Genomic DNA, 10,761 nt, shown 5'->3' on the forward strand with positions numbered 1-10,761 from the left:
TTTGTGACAGACTTGTTACACAGTTACTCCTGACTTGAGAGGGACATCTAGTAAAGTGTGGGAGGGCTGCAGTCTTTTTCACCAAAAATCTTTATTTATTGGTTTACATTTTGCTTTTTCCGACCACAGTCCATAGCCATTTTACTGGGACACAACTACAGAGCCTCTCAAACACCAGTTTCCTAACAATACGTTTGAAGGACGTTGAGTTAACAATTGACTGCTATTATGTACACATGCTAGATTGCCTTCACAAATCGACCACTATAGTCAAGATATTTAATGAAACTTGAAATATTGATTCATCGGCATATACCGGCATTGGCATAATTACTACAGCAAACAAACACAATTTATTAAAATAGTAAATGTAAATAGACACACCCCTCAACTTTGTGCAGCACATTTGAAGTATTTGCATCGTACTCAACAGGGACATTTAGTAGCAATAGGCCAGATGTATGAAAATGCAATTTTGCATTTCCTAACTAGCGACTCCATAAAAATCACTATTTAGGAAATGCAAAATGATATGTATGAAATAACTCCTACAGAGTAGGAATCACTATTAGGAAATTGCACTAAGGAAATCCCATGCCATTTGTTCGAGTGGGTCAGTTTATCATTTCCAAAGTGGTGATTTCATATTAGGAATTCGCTATTTTGGGAATGCTAAACCAAGGATGGCTATGGGCATAAGGCTTCCTGTGATGCACCCCGAAAATAGTAGTGCACCTGTAGAGCACACACATGCCCAAGAGGCATGTGTGTGCTCTATCGCACTTTAAAAAAAACATTTTTGGGTGCTTGTTTCCAACTGAACATGGTTACCATCAACTTGAAGTTGATGGTAATTGCATTTCCTAAATGCCCAATTCGCATTTAGGAAATGCTTTATACATGTGCGTAGGAATCGCAAATACGTATTTCCTATTTGTGATTTCCTATTTAGGGGATTGCAAATTGTGATTTCTGCTGGGTAGAACTGTAATTTGCGACCCCTTACAAAGCTTTGTACAGCTGAAAAGGCTTTTTAGCGTTTCTTAACGGCCCGAAATAGTGATTTTGACAGTTAAGAAATGCTAACTGGCTTCATACATCCGGCCCAATGTGAGTTATTGCAGCTTTGTGATAGAGCTATTAAACAGTTGCAACTGACTTGACAGGGAGATCTGTAAGGGTTTGAAGGGCTGCAGTCTTGTTAAAGACTTCACGCTGTTTCTTCTGACTCTGGGCATCTTGGAATTACTTGAGATACTGTAGATATGTGAAAGGCCAGACTGAATGGCTTTACCAATACTTGTTTTGCAGTAAGAGGGTAAGCAGCTTGCCTCACAGAATCAGAGCTCGGTGGAGACACATGACTGGTGCGGAGTGAGACTAAGAGAACCAACCAAAAGCAGGAAGATGTCAGCATCAGCGGCACATGGTACGTGTCACGTTTGTGTGAGAGTTAAATGGTGCTGTTATTTACCTCATCACTCCATTTCATCTCTTCCGCTTAGGTTTCGATTGCAGACTGCAGGCCTGTGACAGGTAGGTGAGGACAGGCTCCCACAAGCTTTGTGACTGCTGGACCTGATGTGGAGCTACCAGAGTGGAAGTGGCAGCGACTTTAGGGCGGTGCGACCTGTGCGGTCGTACTGAGCGCTGACCTGGAGGGGGGCACTGACATCAGGGGGGGCGCTGTGTTGAGCAATAACTTCTGATTTAAAAGAACCTGCTGCAGAGGTCCTTGTGCGTCCAGCTATCAGGCAACAATAAAAATGTCAAGATAACGCTTGTGATTAAAGTTCCTGCTAGAGAGAGAGAGATGAGTTTGTTGAGTGGTAGGTTTGACGCGCCATAAAGTAGTGCAGGGGGTTAATATGTCTGCTGCAAAGAACAAATCTGTATTTTATGTGGATAGCTGAGTAGATTAGTAAAGCCAGCCTTTAGCGGTGCTTTAGAAAAGTGAAGAGTTGAGGGGCACTTTTGCCGGGTACTAGTGAGGGAATCCGAGGAGGAGGTCATGATGGGTGGGGGTTGCCAAAAAAGATTGGCGCATTGGGCGCCACCAGCGCTAAAGCCGGCCGTGCAACTTCTGGCAGTGCACCTCCCTGCCCCCACCCTTATAAAGGTTTGCAGTGTGCTGCTGAGCATTTTGTATGCCTGTTGCTGAGCACATTCAACTGCAAATCAGCACAGGCGTTGGCGAGCAGCTGCCTGGCAGCCCACCTCGTGCACACAGCCTCTTCCCCCAACTCACGCCCCTCACGTTTAGATGTATAGCTACTGCCTGCCAAGATACTATCCCTCTCAGTGACTATGATCTCAGGCACTCTCCATCACACAGTACAAACATAGATCTGGCCCACAATGTGCCCAATAAAAAATCTCAGTTGGTTGTCTGTCAACTAACTGCAGCCATTATACAGCAAGCAGAGCCCCTCACCCCATTGCCCTTGCAACAGCTGTCTTTCTCATACATGCCAACAGACCAAATTCAGGTGGGAGAGTCAGGATTTTGAAGCAGAAAAAATTGTATTATTTTGGCTGTCTCCCGTCTGAACTTGCCTCTGATTCAATAAAAGTCAAGGGGGTAAATATACTCTCCCGATTCTTTTTTTAAAAAATCTTGCACTTTCCTCTTCTAAAATGTAGGCATGTATGCTCTCTGACAGCTGCGCCGCTGTGCCCCTCCCTGTTGGGTAGACAAAAACCACTTTCCACCAGGCCTGCTCCTAAACCCCCACTCCCACTTCTGGTGTGGTTAGGATCCCAGCCAGGACAAGGAGTGGTTACACTGGAAAGCTGATGTTGTTTTTTAACCTTCTTCTGCATCCTCAGCTAGAAGTGGGCAAGCCAAAAAAATCAAAATGGAGAGCCAGTCAGGGAGAGTCAGGGTCTGCTGGATCTAAGAGCCCAGGCACGAGCCGAGGTGTGAAAATACGTGGCATGCAAATCGTGCAACAAACCACGTAAAAAGAATGCTAAAGTCTCTTCAAAATTCAAAAAGCGTAACTCCTTAACATGTGGAAGTGTTTTATCTTAGTACATCAAATTCTATCTCTCTGATTGGCTTGCATCTGACCATACAGAGAAGTGCAGTTGGACCCCCTCTGGCCTTCCGAAGTGGTAGCAGGCAGCCAACCCACGCTACAACGCCCAAACTGTTAATCTATGGGACAGCCTTGAAGAACTTTCGCAACCACTGCCCCTGAGCCACCGTACAAGACTGTTGAAGCCTGACTGCCCCCCACTCACGTTGGCGTGACATTGGCATGGCTTTCACATACTTAGCTCTCCTGACTACACAACGACTAGGCTTTCATGCATTGGTGTAACAAAGGCCCCCACTCCAGGGGGTCCCCTCAGCACAGTACACTGTGCACGGGTGGCAGGCCCCTGACTGGGTCCAGGGGGAGGGGCCCCCTCCAAGGACTTTGCAGGGGGCCCACTTAAGTTTCGTTACACCACTGCTTCATGCGCCACCTTAACTCACCATCGTACGAGAAGTAAATTTACTTAGTGAGTCCCAGACACTTCTTCCTCAATTGCTTACTGGTAATTGCATTACTCCAAATCCATCTCTCGCTTGTGTAATTACTAAATGAGTTCACTGTGCTTCGTAGACCCACCCACACCAAGCACTTTAATCATAAAAACCCCTCCCACCCTCAGCACATCCTGTTTTAGTTGACTCAAGGCTTCCAGTACACAGTTGGCCTGGTCCCAAGAAGGCAGGAGGGAAGGGCTAAACAATCAGAGCAAGAGATGGACTTGGAATAAATAGCTCAGTCACCGGTGAGTATCTGAGGCATTGCCTCCTCATTGCTCTCGCTCTGCTTAATTACTGAATGAGATATAGCAAGCCATCACAAGCCCAGGACAACTGATTCTCCATGCTCAAGATAACCACCCGTATTATGAATTGGTCCACTTTCTATTTACTTTGTAGACCAAAGAACACTTCAACCTAAGATGTGCTCTACCTGCATTCCATGCATCACCCTGCAATGGTTTACAAGGGTAGGGCGTGAAGCCCATGTGGCGGCCTACCTATTCCTGATACGGATGCCCCGTGTCTAAACTAGAGAAGTAGACATGCCTCTAGTTGATCTTCCCTCAGCCCCTGCTGGAACAGGAACTCTGGCTTCTCCAGAGGCTATAGGTATTAAGGTGTGTACCCAAAGTTTTGGACTGAGGGATTTAAGCCCTACCTAGCCAAACTGAAATTAACAAATAGAGTCAAAGAAACATCAAAGTCAGACACTATCCGGATAAGTCAGAAATGCACGTTTTACATCCTGAGAGTGCAGTCTCACCTTCTCTGGAGCCTCTGGAATGGGAAAAAATAAAGGAAGAGTCACCTCCTGCTTGTTATGAAAAGAAGAATTAACCCAGGGGATAAACAATAGACCTGGAGGAAGCACAATTTCGTAATCAAATAACTGAAAGAAGGGATGCTTACAGAATACACAGCCTCGCTTCCCGTGTCTCCTCCCTGTAGTGTTATCCACTAGAACAAAGCTCTTGGTGTAAGGAGTCTAATATCCACTCAATGGAAAGATTCAAAGTGTGTTTTTTTTTCAAAGAGTGAAGAACCAGGAAAAGATCCCAAGAGGGTTAAACACGTTGAATAGGAGACCTGATGCTATTAAAGCCCTTAAATAATCTTTGAGCCAACCCCTGATGGTCCTGCAGGTCACCCGAAGAGGCTGGGACAGGTCTAATGGCTGCTCACTGAATCTTAAGGGTGGAAACTTTAAGGCTCAAGGCAAACCCATTCTGTAGGACCTGCAGGACTTGCACCATATCCACAGAGTGTGTCGCAAGCTGTCTGGAGGCCCAGCATCTTCTAAAGGTAGCCCAATGTCTAGTGCATGCGGAGAAGGAGAAGCCCTGAGTAGCAGAGGCTAGTCTCTCAGAAAGACCCCTCCTAATTAACACTGCCTTTTTAACCTCCAAGCTGCTAGCTTGAGCGTTCTAAATCCACTGATATGGAGGAGCAGGAAAGTCAGAGGGGAGGGAATTATCGAAAGAAGTGACTCCCTGGTGGTCTTCATTGCCACTATCAGAGGAAACCAGACAGAGCAGGGCTATGCTAGATCTATAAAACCTACCATCGCTTTCTCCTTCCTCAACCTGACTAAAAACACAAGATCAGGGGAAATGGAGGAAATGCGTAAAGGAGACCCCTCAGCCAAGGACATAAAAGAGCATCTAGAGCCAGGAATCATTCTCTCCTGACTGCCAGCAGAAATGCAGGAGCAGAGCATTTTGCTTCAAAGCAAACATCTCCAAAACTGGACATCCTCACCTCTGACAGATCTGGGCAAAGACCCTCTGGTTCAAAGAAAACATGCTTGAGGAAGTAATTTTCCTGGTTAGCCAAGCTGTCACTGAATTCACTATTCCCTGGATGCAAACTGCCACTTAAGCACTGATCTATTTTTTGGGCCCAAACAAAAATCTGGTCTGAAGTTCTTGAAAGGGCGGCTGGTCTTCTGCCTCCCTGTCTGCTGATCTAAGCCTTTGCTGTATTGTCTGTTCTGACGACTACTGCATTACTGGTTAGGAGATGAGAGACGGAACAGATTGCTAAGCAAATTGCCTCTAGCTCTCTGCAGTTGAAAGACCTCATCTGTTGAACTCTGAACCAGGGACCCTGAATCTGATAGGGACTCATCCATGCTCCTCACCAAGATGCACTGGCGTCTGTCGTCAAGACTTCTGGGTGCTGAGGGTACAACCGGACTCCCCTTAGGAGGCTCAAGGATAGCATCCACCAAGATAACTCTGTTCTTGTGTCTTGTGTCATTAGAAGGGTCAGTGACAAGTCCTGGCAAGATTGAGATTAATGACTCAAAATGTGCCTAAATATCTTATTCAGGTTGTATCTGGTCCACGGGACCAGGAAGATGGTTGCTGTTAGGCCTCTCTGCAGCCAGGCAGCCACTGTCGGATTGCCCAAGTTGATGAGCTCTCCAATATGATTCTGGATCTTCAGAACCCACCTGTCGGGCAAGGTGACCAACCCCTTGTGGGTCCTGAAACTGTCTCCTATGGAAATCTTTTGCTGGGATGGGTTGTGATTTATTCACGTTTGCTAGAAACCCATGGTGTCATAGAAGGGTAACTACTCTTCTGACTTGACTCTTTGTTGTCTTCCATGATGGTAATGAGACCACACAATTGTCGAGGAAGGGAAGAACGGAAACTCCCTTCTGGTGAAGAATTGCCATCAGGATCATCAGCACTTTGGTGAAGACTTTAGCTGCTGATTTCAGTCCGGAAAGGAAAACACAGAACTGAAAATAATGCCACTTTGGTATATACCCTGGGCGCCGATTTCAGTCCTGAGGGGAGAACTGCGAACTGAAAATGATGGAGGTCAACTGAGAAACATAGAAAAGTCTGATGAGTGGAGAGAATAGGAATGTGGAGATAGGTATCCTGGAGGTCGATGAGAGATCGGAAGCTCTTTCCCACAATAAAAAGAATGACCTTTTGTAACATCACTGCCCTGAGGTGTACGGTCTTTGCCCAGGAGGTCACTCTCTTGAGGACAGAAACAAGCCTGTACCCCCCAGATGCCTTTTTGTACAAGAAACCGAATAGAGTACACACCTTAATCTCTTTATGCTGTTGGAACTGGAATGATTGCTTTTTTGTCCATCAAGGCCTGGATTTCTGACCATAAAGAACTTCTCTTTGTAGGGATGTTGGGGATGGATGTTGGGATGAATTCTGAGGCAAATTGTCAAATTCAATTACATATCCTTTCCTGATTAAACTCAGCACCCACTTATCCTTGATGGAAATCTTCCACCTCCAGTAATCTTCCTGCCACAGTCTTTGCACTGGTAGGTGTTGGACAGTAGTCAGGACTGATGTTTGGCGGTTTCTAGTGTCCTGGGACTTTGAACACTTTTTGGGCTAGAATCTCTTCTTGCCCGAAGAGTAGGACTTGGAGTCTCTTGCTATGGAATCCCTTAAGTCTCTATACCACAACTTAAATGACTTTGATGAAGTGCTCCTGTCCTTAAAATGCTTTGTTATGATTACATTAGGTTGGTCGCCAAAGAGCTTCTTTCTTTTGATAGGGATTTTGAGAATGGAAACCTTCTCCAATAAATCAACATTCAAGTCCCTCATCTGAAGGTTTTTTCAGGATGTACGCTCCGGAAGCCATCGCTGTTGATCTGAGAACATCAGAAGACACGTCAGCTAAGAACCTGGCCTCCTACTCCATCTTCAACGGAAGATGGAAATGATGTATGAATAGTCTGTATCCTGGATGGCACTGGATAGCAACGCAAAATATTTTACCAAAGATTGGGAAGAGTATGCCATATAAGCCGCTGCCATTAAACAGATGTTATGCCGTTAAACAGATGTTATTTACAGACAATGATTTTTTCACTGCACTGTCCACCTTGCAATCAGTCACATCAGATGGGGGAAAATCATTGGGGTTTATGGCTGTCCTCCCAATCAACAGAGCTAAAATAGACTCCATCCTTATATTTTCTCCCCCCAGAAATGCATATATCATCTGTAAAAGTCTAGGTATCAATGATTGCTTTACCTCTTTCCAGTCTCTAAAGATCAGCTCCTTATTTTCCTTATCAAGTGGTAAAGCCAGAGTTGGAGGTTTGGGATATTTGGGAAAAGTCCCTCCTCCAAATCCTTTCTTGCTAGATGTTTGCCCAATGCATTGGTAGTGGGGCCTTCAGAGGCAGAATCTGAAGAGGAATCTGGAGAGACAGCCTTTTGCCTTAGAAAGCTTTGAACCCCTGTTTCTATCCCTGGAGAGCCTCTTCAATCATGGTTTGAACCGGTGAGGCAAATTGAAGTGCAGGACTTTGATCTGGACTTCCTAGGTGTGCAAGCACTAGATTGGCCATCCTCTGAGTTAGAGGAAGGAGAGACAAAGACCATTCTCTTCTCCCTGCTCTTGCTCTCCAGGTGGCTCTTTGGAAAAGCCTACAGCAACTGAGACAGCCACCCTCGCACACCATGCTTTGAATAGAAATCTGGGGGGATTGACATATAACCAATGACAAAAAACTCAAATTTTTGCAACCAATCACACAATAATGAAAGGTGTTAAACAAATCCTCCCAACCTAATGATCTTAGCTTCCCTGGTGGAAACAGGCCCTCAAGGGCATGTTGGCCCGCTACCTCCTCGTCCGCTACCAGACCTCGCTTCCTATAGCCGGATCAACTGGGCCCAGCCCATAAGAGTGAGGATTGGGCGTGCATGGTTTCTCCAACGAAGTTGAAGCTGCTTGCAGAGTCCCAGACTGCCCAAAGCACATCCAGGAAGCCGTAAGGGAGAAAAATTGCAATGCAGTGTCTACTTACCAAGCCTAGCAGACACTGGATCAATTCCATAAGAATGTTGAACCGCCATCCATCATCCATTTCCATCATCCTTCTGCACAGGAAGTGACCACTGGATTTCCCATCATCCATCTGCATAGAAAGGGACATCACAGAATTTCCCATCATCTTTCTGCTCAGGAAGTGAAATCACTGGTTTCCCACCAAAACTCTCTTTAAAAGAAGAAACCAAGCAAGAGATCCAATTTCCATCATCCATCTGCTCAGAAAGTGACATCACAGGATTTCCCATCCTCCATCTGCACTGGAGGTGACATCATTGGATTTCCCATCATCCATCTCCTCCCCCTCCCAAGACCTACTTAATGGTGGCCCGTGGACATGCAGCAGATGTACCCAGTGGGCATGCTGCTGGCCTGCTCATAACTTGTTAAAGGCAAGCACGTCAGTGCCCGTCTGCACCTGGACCGTGCCCAATGCCAGGATCCCTGGACCTCTCCCCTCCTGCTGCTACCCCGCTGTGATATTCCACACCCTAAGCCATGGCTGCCACTACCCATGCTGCTGTCTCACTGCACTACACAACACGAGGGAGCACTCTCCTGTACTTCCTGGAAGTTTATGTGCACTTACCCTCACCCATCACTCACCGCACTAGAACCAACAGCACCTGACACACCAATCACACTCATTTATGAAATGGAGCTACCCACACAGCACTCTGCACTCACATTCATGCTCCTCAACACCATCTTACTCACCAAACATGCCATTGAGATCTCGGACCTGCTACACAACAAGGCCCCAAACTACTTTTTGTCACAGAATCCTTGCTGAATCCCACAACGTCACCTTCCTCTACTACAATATATGCAGGCAGGACAGATTTCACAAGCCCAGAGGCCGATTTGCCTTCAGCTACAAGAATGCCATTAGGTACTCCACCTCCATAGACACGTCATCCTTTAATCCTTTAACTTTGAACACCTGTTGTTCAATCTCCATGTCACTGTACCAGCAGCTGCCACCAACCCGATCACCCCCTCACAGGACCTCTGCAACAAACCCTCTCAATTCTTCAGCACCAAACTCACTGCCACTTACAACGCATTCAACCAACAACCAGAACCAAAAGACTTTGCCAAATGACTCCCGATCTTATCCACAGAACCAGTGTTAACCACATAACCTGTCATTATCCCAGAATAAACCACTACTACCATGAAAAGCATCTGCTCAGAGGCCCCAGTATAACCTGTCCCCACCACACTTACTTCGGAGAATGCAACCGATCAGTGCCATGGTCATACTCATTTTTCATTTTGAATACCTCCACCTCTCTGGCAACCTTACCAGACACTTCAAAACACACAACTGCCCTCCCATTGCTGAAGAAACCCTTTGTGGACCCTTCAACACTCTTCACAAGGAGACCGATCTCCCTGCTACCATCGCTGGCCAAGTTCTTAGAGAAAATCATCAATAGATGCTCCACAATATCCACCAACTCCTCAACACCACGCAGTCTGGTTTCAGACCCAACTACAGTATGGAAACTGCTCTCATCACGGCCATGGATGACACCCGCACAACTCTGCATGGAGGAAAGTCGGTGGCTCTCATCCTCGTGGATCTCTCCACAGGGTTTGACACAGTCTCCTACCCATTCCTCATCCAACACCTACACAAATTTAAATTTCACTGCAATGACTCTGCTTCTCCATGACTGGAAGGGCTCAGTTAGTCTGGCACAGTACACAGTTCACCTCGGACATCGCAACCTCATCAGCGGAGTTCCACAAAGATCCTCACTGAGTCCGACCCTCTTCAATGCATACATGCCGCATGCATGCCTCTGACCAGCATCAATAGCTCTCATGACAACAACGTCCTTTTCGACACTGATGGTATACAGCTGATTCTCTCCCTCATGGACAAGATGCCCAGTACTCGGATCAAGTTCCATGCCTGCATGATGGAAATAGTCCACTGAATGAAGACCAGCTGTCTGAAGCTGAACACCGACAAGACCCAAATTGTGATGTTTGAAAAGATCAGTTCACTGTGGGACTCCATCTGGTGCCCGACAGACCTAGGACCGACACCCACACCAAGAACGCTGGGATCAGCTAAAGCAAACTCGAAATAACCTCCCAAGTTAAAGCCATCACTGCTACATGCTTCTATATCATGAATATGCTAAGAAAGATCTTCAAATGGCTCCCAGTCAGCACCCGGAAAACCATCACACATATCCTTGGCACAAGTAAACTGGATTACGGGAATACTCTGTGCGCTGGGATCAATAAAAAACTCACCCAAAGACTATCCAGAACTTGGTGGTGAATCACTCTTCACCTCGCAAGCCACACGTATCACGCTACACTTGAAGGAGCGCCACTGGCTCTCCATACACAGATGAGCACAA

General features: G+C 46.3%; 1 long non-coding RNA gene across 1 annotated transcript in view; it reads left to right on the forward strand.

The window, feature by feature from the left end:
• Positions 1-7,198, forward strand: part of LOC138288426 (uncharacterized) — a 126,462-nt gene extending 119,264 nt beyond the window's left edge. Inside the window, exons 3-4 of the long non-coding RNA XR_011202398.1 lie at positions 1,312-1,429; positions 7,089-7,198. This is a non-coding gene — a long non-coding RNA (uncharacterized lncRNA). The remainder of the gene's footprint in view (positions 1-1,311; positions 1,430-7,088) is intronic.
• Positions 7,199-10,761: the final 3,563 nt, after the last annotated feature.

This window comes from Pleurodeles waltl, chromosome 4_1, assembly GCF_031143425.1.
Source record: "Pleurodeles waltl isolate 20211129_DDA chromosome 4_1, aPleWal1.hap1.20221129, whole genome shotgun sequence".
NCBI classification, from domain to species: domain Eukaryota; kingdom Metazoa; phylum Chordata; class Amphibia; order Caudata; family Salamandridae; genus Pleurodeles; species Pleurodeles waltl.